This window comes from Calonectris borealis, chromosome 11, assembly GCF_964195595.1.
Source record: "Calonectris borealis chromosome 11, bCalBor7.hap1.2, whole genome shotgun sequence".
Lineage (NCBI taxonomy): Eukaryota > Metazoa > Chordata > Aves > Procellariiformes > Procellariidae > Calonectris > Calonectris borealis.
The window spans coordinates 16,799,739-16,809,881 of record NC_134322.1 but is presented as its reverse complement, the minus strand read 5'-3'; positions in this window follow the sequence as shown (position 1 = coordinate 16,809,881).

The window sequence follows — 10,143 nt, the reverse complement described above, 5'->3', positions numbered from 1 at the left end:
TCAAAAACAGCTTTTGAAGGTGGCAGTGTGATTCTTCAGCTGACTTTCACCTGTTTATAAGGAGGAGCACAAAAGAAGTGGCAGGTACCAGCGATGTCCTTCTCTACAAATTACTCAATGAATTGCTGCTGAATTAAGTTAGCAAGTGTCAGGCAAGAATTATGAGTAACTAAGAAATGCAGCCAAAGATTCCATATTTTTTTTCTTCAGACTATTTCCAAGTTTATCTCCTATTTAAAAATAAGAATTTTTGTGTTTCAATTTTGCAGTTTAATTAGATGCAGCTTTGCCCTACAGAGATGAAAGCTTCATTTTTTTGTCCAACTCTTTGTGACCTTTTCTTTTTCCTCCTTTTTTTTTGTTCTTATAGATATTGTGCAAATTTAAACCTTTAGGTAGTATTGTAATGGAACATTTCCCCTCATATCTGATGTTTTTAAAACCCAATTCACATGCTGATGAATGTTTTTATCCAGAAAATAATTTTAACAGCTCTGATTATGACGTAAAAATCACTAAACTTTGTTCAACCTCTCAGTAAAGATGCTTGTCTTTTAGATTATTCCCCCCACAATTTGCCTGCCAACCATTACAGTTAGTAACAAGAAAGGAAGATTGCTGTCTTCACCAGCAGAATTTGCAAGACATGTCAAACTTGCATCTAAATGGGTCCTTTTGGTAGCAATGGGTAGTTAGCTGTCTGAGATTAATATTACTGAACCCTCACTGAAAGGCAGGTTATGACAATGATAATTTCTCGTTGGGGAAGTGCAAAAGGTGAAGAGTGAACAATGGTATCTTATTAGCTTATTAATCAGGTCAAATTAGTCTTGCACCAGTATATGCGTATACTGGGGGGTATACGTGATTCATGATGATGCTTTGGAAATAAGCCCTTGGCTTGTAGAGTGCAGGAAGTTACATGGCAGCCTGACTTATGCTCTGGTATGGAGCTGTGTCCTGGAAGATGGACTGGTGGACGATGGTGATGAGACATGAAGCAGACACTTCCTGCATACAGAACTGAATCTTCATTCTTCGTTGCTTCTAAGGCCTCTAGTTATTGTTGGTACAGGTTTACTTTCTATCCATGTGTCACACATATCTGCTTCTCTGGAATGGTCAGTAACATCTCATGTGAAAGCTGTTGTTAAAGCTGGATGCTGTAAAGTTCGTGCTATTGTTTTAATTTTATGGAAATGCATCTTGCATTTTATATATTCAAATCTCATGAGTAAAACTGTAGATTAAAGGTTGTATACTTTATTTGCAACAAGAAAGGATGTAGGGGGCTCAAACAGTGAAAATTATGTAAGCTCAAATGAATAGAAATAGCCAAATGATCAAATCCTTCTTACAGTGCTATAACAGGTCTACAGTTGGTAGACCTACATTGCAAATGTCTTCTCTGTTCTGGAATTGCTATGAAGACTAGCAGTTTCAGTGATTTGCAATACCAGCTTAGTAAAGGAAAAACAACAGGAGTTTGAAATGTTTTGCTCCTCAACTTTAATGGATTTGGAAAGTATGTTTAATTTTGGCCTTTCCATAGATGAGTTGCTGTAGTATATAGCTATAAATTAAATTCTTATACTATGGTCTTGTACAAACAGGAAATAACTTTAAAGTCTCTTGAAAATACTGTGCTTATTCTAGAGAACGAGATAAGAGGGATGTCCAAAGTATGATCTTACAGAAAATGACAAAAGTTTTTCCAAAGATTATTTTAATGCCTGAATATCAGCTGACTTAAAAGATTGCAGTAGTGGTTTTAATATTGCTAAAGGAGGGAGAACTGGAAAGCAAACCAAAGGAGCTGTGAAGCATAAATCAACCCACATCAGACAAAGGATATCTGTGACGCAGAATTAGCCTAAAGAGGCTGTTGTGAACCTCCTTGTATTGATTCCACTGTCTCTGGATAAATCACTAGAAACATTGTAGAATAGGAAGGCTGGACAACTTAAATAGGTTTAAGGCTGATTGATAGAGACAAAGAAACTAGGGAAACTAAGGGTGTATTATAGGAAGAACCTTTCTTTGGCCCAATAAGTTTGTCAGAGTAGCTTTCCTGTGACTACAAACATGTATAGAGCAGTGTTTTCATTGTTTAGTGCAGCCTGGCATGTCACTGCTCTATGTCCTTGATGGAATTTTGTTGGGAAGTGCAGTAGCAGGTTATTGTTTTGGTTTATTTGTCTGGGTGTACTGTTAGACTAAAGCAACCTACCTCTTTTCATTATTTACTTTTTTTTTTTAACGTTCCTTCTGGTGGTGAATTTAATTTTAGTTTACTCTTTTATCATTTTAGTTGCCTTCTGTAACTTGTTCTGTTCTTCAGTCATCAATTGAAGTTAATTGATCTGAATTCAAGTCCTGGAACAAAGTCAGAAGAGAATAATAATCTCATGGTCTTTACTGCAATTCTGTTTTCTTTTGATTGTCATTCTGTCAGTGCAGTGTTAACAGTTGGCTTCTTGGCCACTGCTATCTGTTTTTAACAGAGCTTTTAAAAATGTATGAATTTGTTGTTTATATTATAGTTGGGTTCATGCTAGGAAATTAATATCCATTATCAAGGAGTTGAAATATCAGCATCCTACCCTAAGCAATTACATGAAAAGAAAAGGGGAAATAATTTGCTCAAAATGTCTTTTCACGTCTTTGGCTTTGAATTATTTGCCAGTTATAGGCAATAGATTTTTTTTATCTGTTTTATTTCTTGAAAATAAGTCCTGAAGTAACAGAGAAAAAGCTTGTTATGCAGAGTAATAAATTGGAAGAAAACAAATCTTGATTAATGAGGAGTATGTATAACTTGCCTAAATGAGAGTTAAACTCTTCAGATTCTACTCTTCATTTATAGTAGGGATTGTTTTATTATTATTATTTTACTGAAAAAGAAACTCAGTTCTAGGAAATCAGGACTTCTTTTCTATTTTGACTGTCACATATTGCACGACATTTAAATTGGCTGGTGTCTTAATGCTGTTGTCGTCTCGTTTCTAACTCATACACTTGCATTTGAACATGAAATGAGGAATTACTTTTCTTTTATCTGTTGTTTGGCTGCAATGGGAAAGTGACTTGGAGTTCTGCAAAGTGCAGCCAGATGATCAGATACTGTGTCCCTTATGATATAGGCTAACCTACGGAAAACCTGGGAAATTTTGAAAGGTAATACTGAATTCTTTCTCTTCTTTCAGGAAAGAAAGAGAATTCTACAGAATTCTTTGTCCTGAATGTACCGTGTTAAATGCCATCTCATTATTGCTGAGTAACTCTGCTCTTCAAAGAGGTATATTAAAAGAAACTGAAAAGGTTAACTCTAGAAATAGACAGTGATCACTCCTTACCTTCTTACAATTTCCTGTCTTCATGCAGAGACTTTTTTCTTGGCTGTGACTGGAAAAAATATTGGGAATTAAAAACAAGCATTGGAGGAATGCATGTGCCAATACCTAAATAGAATTGTTCTGAGCTTAGATTCTGTGCTTGCATCTGACAGGAATTCCACTCTTCTGCGCGTCTCAGACTAACATCTGAGTTTTTTCCAAGTCTGGAAACTTCTTCTCTAGATTTGTCTGTTCTGGCCCCAAAATAGACCTATAGATAGACAGGAGTTATCTGGTAGCTGTATGACTATAGTCAGTGGCCTAAATGCTTTTTCCAGGAGGAAGACAGAGGCCAATGCTGTAGGTCCAAAACCTTTTTTTTATTTGACATCCCATCTGTATGTGTTTAATCTGTTACAGTGGTCAGATTTTTATTTGCATGACTATCACTAACCATGTCTTTTGGCAGGCACTGAGCAGAATTCAGAAAGGAAGTCTCTTATTGAACAATATTTATTTTGAAGAGACACATTGTATTGTTTTTCATCTTAAAATAAGTTCCCAGTGAATGATGACTACCCTTTTCATTAGTCGTATCTGCTAGATTCACATGAATGCATTTCACTTCAAGGAACAGCTGGTGGATGATTTGGCTATTGACTGTGAGCTGTACTGTACTTTTTGGTTGCCACACACAGTTTGTATAGCATTTAGTGTTGTATAGTGCATTTTAAAAAAACATGACAAATCTTAGGACAAAAGACAGGATCTTCTATTTTAAAAGTATATATGTATGCCATATGGCTGGCTGTACACCGAATGAGAGCGCTATCGCTACTGCTGTTTCTGTACAATCAAAGAGAATATAAAAATAGAAAGAAAACTTCATGAGTTACTGAAATATTTTCACAGTTTTTTGATCAAAAAGCAATTTTCTCTTAAGGAGACTATAATTTAATAGAAGAGTATTGACAAATAGTGTAAGAAAAAGAAAAATTTTGAGGCCATAGCTTCTGATTTAAACATTTTACACGATTTCTATAATAACTTGTCATAATGACATTGCAGTGAAGTGTTTGGACTGCCAATACTCGAATATAAATCTAAATAAAATACAGTTTATATGTAAGAACTACAGGATATTGCTCAACAGCTGCTTTTAAAGCTCTAAATATATATGAAACATTTTAATACAACTTTAACAGCTTTTAAGACATGTTTATCACTATTGTAGAACCTCTGCAAATTGCTTCAGGTGCGTTCACGCACATGGCACAAAAGTTTTCTTTACTTAACAAAAAAAAAGGGCTACTTACTTTCTCCAGATATTCTGCTAGAAAAATAGATGAAAAGATTAATTGCATACAGTTTGGCAGTTTTTCATTACTAAACAACAAATCAGAATTAAAGATTACTCCTTTTGTCTATGGGTTCTTGAACATGTAATCACCTTCTTGATATAAAGTATTGATAGGGAGAATTACTTATTTTTGAAAATAAATAACAGTATCTGGATTAAATCTAATTATAGGTATAAAAGATAGCAATGTTTGGATTCAGCGTTGCAGAAACCAAATTATGTGAAATTAGATGATAGAATTCATTTATATGTAGAAAACTTTTATAATATTTCTGTGAGTTGATCTAGTGTGGTGGTGCATTCATACCCCCCCCTTCTTCCCTGGGCCACTTGTTGATCTGAGCCGCTTGTCACTCGCGACATCTAGAAAGTCTGGATGGAAACACTTGAGGGATTGGTTGCAGTAGCATTTTAGGAAAAGAAAACCTTCTTGTGCTGTCAGAATTTTTTTCATCTTTTCTACTGTAAGTGCAAGAATGTTGTTCAAACCAAGAAGCTTGCTACTGGTCTAATATGTTAGTCTTTTACAGGTGTTGCAGCACATGATGCAGTCTAGGGAGCTACGTGTTCATCAGTTGAAATTGCAAATGTGGGCAGGGCAGTGATGTGATAGTTAATGGTGTTTGCAGTGATTTGCAGTTGTTGTGTTTCCTCCCATTTCCTAAAAGCGCATCTTCTAAAGTACTCCTATTGTTGCCGTTAGCTGGGAGAAACTGCAGAAGGAGTAGCAATAACAGGACACAGATATATCTGGAGATATCAGTAGCATGTATGGAAGCATAAAAATATCCTTTCTCAACCATCGCTCAGCAAATTCAATGTACCTTTGAAGTTTGCCAGCAAGTCTCTGGGAGGAGGAGTGAATTTCTTCATCCTTGTGGAATTCCTGACATAAAATGCAATTATCTTGGCTTCATTGAGAGGTGGATGAATTTTACCATCGTTTTGTGTAGGTGACTGTTAGAAGTCTTCATATGTCAAAAAGTAATTTTTGTATGACTTTCAAAGTCTCCTTTACAGCTGCCACATTTTCAACCCATCACAAAGATTTACTGTCTCAACTCTCAGGGCTTCAGGTTTCACTGAAAAACGTTCATTCAATTGTTTCAGGACTGCATGAATTTTTACTGCAATTTACATGTCTCCTCAGTTTCAGGCCTTATATGGTACATTGGTATTTATCTACTGATTAAACCATTGATCTTTCCTTAACGTGTATAAAAAAGAGCTGTATTTTAAAAAAAAAAAATTAGCAGCTTCTCTCAAGTGGACTTGAATTTGAAGATTACATGTGAAAGCACTCTATAGTGCAACATAACAGATGTGCCTGGTTTCAGGTTTTCTTTACTTAGCTACGAAGACAATATTACAGGGAATCTGCCTTAATTTTTCTTTAAGAAACAGATGGATATACATGAAGCGTTTTTAATTGCTACTTCTGCATTAAAATTGGACCGTGCAAGCAGCCTTGCAAACTTTGTAATTACAGTAGGAGATTTGCCTGCCCTAGGATTGCTCCGCAGGGCTTGCTGCTATTGCTTGTGCTTGCTGTAGGCTGTGAGGAGTTAACAAAAACATGTCAAACCCTGTTATATGCACTTTTTGATATCAACCAACACTGCAATCAAATATTATTGTCAAATTTCTGTATACTGAGTTTCTCTGTTTCCTGAAGCCACTCATCAATGTATTGAATTATTTGGAATGAAACAAAGAGCTTCATACATGCTGCTGGGTTCAAGGTATATATTGGGGCACATTTATAAACTGAGATATTTTTGGAAAGATGAAAGTAAGAGAATTTCTCTGTTTCAAATTAGATCATGTTTTTAAAAAAGCAGTTTTGTTTTGCTTGACCTTTGGAAAGAAGTCTAATTAGCAGTTCTTAGTATTGTAAAATTGTGAATTTGAAGGAGCTGCTTATACTACCTCTGTGAGGAGGAGAGAGCAGACTGGTCCCACGCATGACCCAAAAAAAGTTCTTTCTGGGACCAGAGGGGATTGTATGTAGTTAGAATACACTCAGAAGGTCATTGAGTTGGTTAAAATGAAGTAAAGGACCAGCCTCCTGAAACATAGTGTGCAGAACAGTTGTTTAAACTCCTTTTTTTTTATTTCTCTTCTGCCTGTCTACTTGCTTTACTTTTTTTTGCTTGTTGCTTCTGTTTTTATGTAGGAGGTTGTGTGTTTCAATCCTGGTGAAATAAAATCCGACTTTTGGTCTTGTCTGAGGATCCCACTGCTCAGAGAAGATCTGGGCAGTTGCATTGCTCTTGCTGACTTGAATCCTGTTAAGTTTGAGTGAAAAACATCAGCTGGGAGCAAGGTACCTTTCACAGGTTTCATATGTTTACTTTTTGAGAACTGCAATTCCAGAGCTTGTTAGCAGCCAACCATGTTATTAATAGAAATTAACTAAATGATTTATAATAATGAATAGCCATCTAGTACATTTTAAACAACAGTTAGCTTTTAACAGTCTGATTGATGTCAAGAATCAGGAAGAATGGCAAATGGAGAATATGTACATATCTGCTTCCCATGTCAGTAAATGAAATACATACAAGTATGTGGCATCAGTGGCTACAGAATAGGTCAAAAATTCCGTAGTTTTGTCCATGAAATAATTTGTTTTCTGTAAAAACCTTACGAATAAATGATACTTTGAAACAATTAGAAAAGGGTGAAGTATCAAATTGGTATACTGTCATTTTTAATGTGCATACCTTATTTTCAGCAATAGTATCAGCCATCCAAATCCCATCTTATTAGCAGTGGATTTATGAGTAATTGTTGCAGCTTGCTCAGGTTGGTCAGGATTCAAAGGTGAAGAAGAATGTCCTCCAAATGCTAGCTCCTCAGAACACATTTCCTCTTGTGAATTTGGGAGGGCAAGTGTGGTTAGTCTGCACTAGACTTCTCTTAACATCGTAGGAGGATGTGATCAGTAGTTAGGTTTAGTAACTGATTTTTGCATTGATTTAACATAAATTGGGAATCCCAAGTTAGTACCTAGCTTCTCTTGTCAGCAGAGGCTTTAAGAAGTGTTGCTTTTTTCATTTGAGATCTATGTAGCTAAAGGCAAAGGTCTGTAATTAATTTTAGCACTTGCTGAAATTGAGATTTTTGGTGGAAGTAATTTAGTAAGGATTTCCCCTGTCCCCTCTGTCTTGATGGTGGCTATTGATGGAAGTGTCAGTTAACAATTGGATGGGGATTATCAAACTGCATTTTGTCATTATGTCCTATGCATTGTCTGGAAAGGCCTAGAGCCAACATTTAATAAACGCATGGATAAATTCATAAAAATAAGTGAAATCTCTAGCTTTCTACTGAAAAACTGCAAGTACAAGGGTGGGAGAGGGAATCTCATAAAAGAACCTTTCAGATGGCAAGTTTAAAGGATAGAAACATGTCTTTAGTCAGTCAAAGAATTGATTTTTCCCAGAGTGCAGTCAAGGAAAACAATTTTTGTTTAGATATTGGCTGGAAGAAGGACTGTTTCTTGTCTTTTGAAATACTGTATTTTGCTTTTGTTCTAAGGGCAGAAAATAGATCTGTTCATAAAGACTTTGCTGATCATGTTTCTGTTACTGATGCTATGCTAAAATAAAAAAGAATACAATTATCAAATAAAAAAGCATTGTACCACAAATAATGATACTTGCACTATGCATTTATAATTTTATTAGCATTGTGGTCACAGTGATGTTCCCTTTTCCTGTTTCATACTTTCTACGGTTACTGCTATTTTATAGATTAATTATGAAAAAAAAAAAATCTATTAGCTTCTGTCTTGCTGCTTTTTTTTTTTTAATTTGATAAAATAAAAAATCTGCAGCTTGAGACTATTGCCTTTCAACCTTTTGTGGTGCACATCCAAAAAGAATCTTTTCTGTAACCTCTATTGGGTGGCTGAAGACAGCAAGCAGGTTATGTGGCATTCCTTGCCACTGCCATCCAGCCCAGCATTCTTTTTTCAAGGTGAGGCAAGCCCTGCTCTCCTATCCTCCCCTTCCATGTCATGTATTCATCATAGTAGAATGACTGAACCTGGGAGTAGAACCTCAAGAAACAAGGAGTTTGTCTGCAGACACCTGTTGCTACTTCTTTTGATAAAGTATTATAAAATCACGTTACTCTGGATTCTTCAAAAACATGCTTGCATTGAGAGAAAGTAGATGCTAAAACCTGATAGCTCAAAACACAGGTCATTTGAATGGAATCAGGTATATGTATATTTTAGTACTGTTTTTATGACCAGATCCAACCTGTACATTTGTCATAGCTCCTAACTTCTCTTCACTGGCAAGCAGGGCTGTGCCTTAGCTTAATAGGTAAATCTGTGCCTTTGCCTTGATGGTTAAGGGTAGTTATTGCCAGTAATATCCTGCTTTGTACTAGAGCCCAGCTTCCTGCCAGGCATGCCTGTAGTCTCTTACATCTGTGTTTATCTTTGTCAGACTACTTAGAGGTAGCAGCTGTATTACAACATTAAGCAATTCTCATTTTCTCTCTTGGCCAGTGTGACAGCTTCAAGTGACATGATGTTGCAAATCATGTCTCGGGGTAGTTGGATTTTTCATCCAAACATATGTTATGTGTTTTCTTGGTACCGCTGTTCTTTGTAGCTTTGTTGGGCTGTGCTAATGTTTCTGCTGTGGATGGGAAAAAGCAGCAACCAAGAATGTTGTTAAATTACAATGAAATTTTTCTATGTGAGGATGTCTGTCATATCCTTTGCTTAAGAGTATGGAAAGGCATTTAATATCATGGAAATTCTTAAACTGGCATTCATTTATCCTGTTGCACTTGAAAAATTTCTGAGGCCGCCCAGCCTGTGACCTTGTTGCTTGTATTTGTCACCATTCAATTGTTTTTGTCATGCTGTCAGTTTGCTATACTGACAGCAAAGGGAGGCATATTAATAGCTTGATGTGGAGGAATTTTAGTCAAATACACATTTTTGTATAAAGTTCTTTTTTTTCCAACATAAAGCTTGACTCATCATCAAGAAAAGATGTCTTTGCTATCTTTTCTTTTTACTGAAGAACCCATGCTGGATTTGTTTTTTACATTAGGATCCACCTGTGCCTAATGGTTTTGAGCTTTGGCAGTAGGAGTCAGTCTAATACCATCTCTCAAGGCCAACTTCCAGTTGCTCACAATTTTTTTCAGAGATTTTATTTATTTATTTATTTTCCCATACTCAGCTCTTGATTTACAAAATCATTTTTTATCTTTCAGTTGACAGCTTTAGCCAGTAGATTTCTATGCAGTCTGACAATTGCCAAAGCCTTTCGTCCTATTTCTCTGCATTTCTTCCAAATACAATCAGGTCACTGAAATAAGCTGTTGTAGCAATTTAACATACGCTATAAGCTCTCATGTGAGAGAACAGATTAGTTCAATCTTCCTCCTACTTTAATGTCTTATGCAGTTGCAATT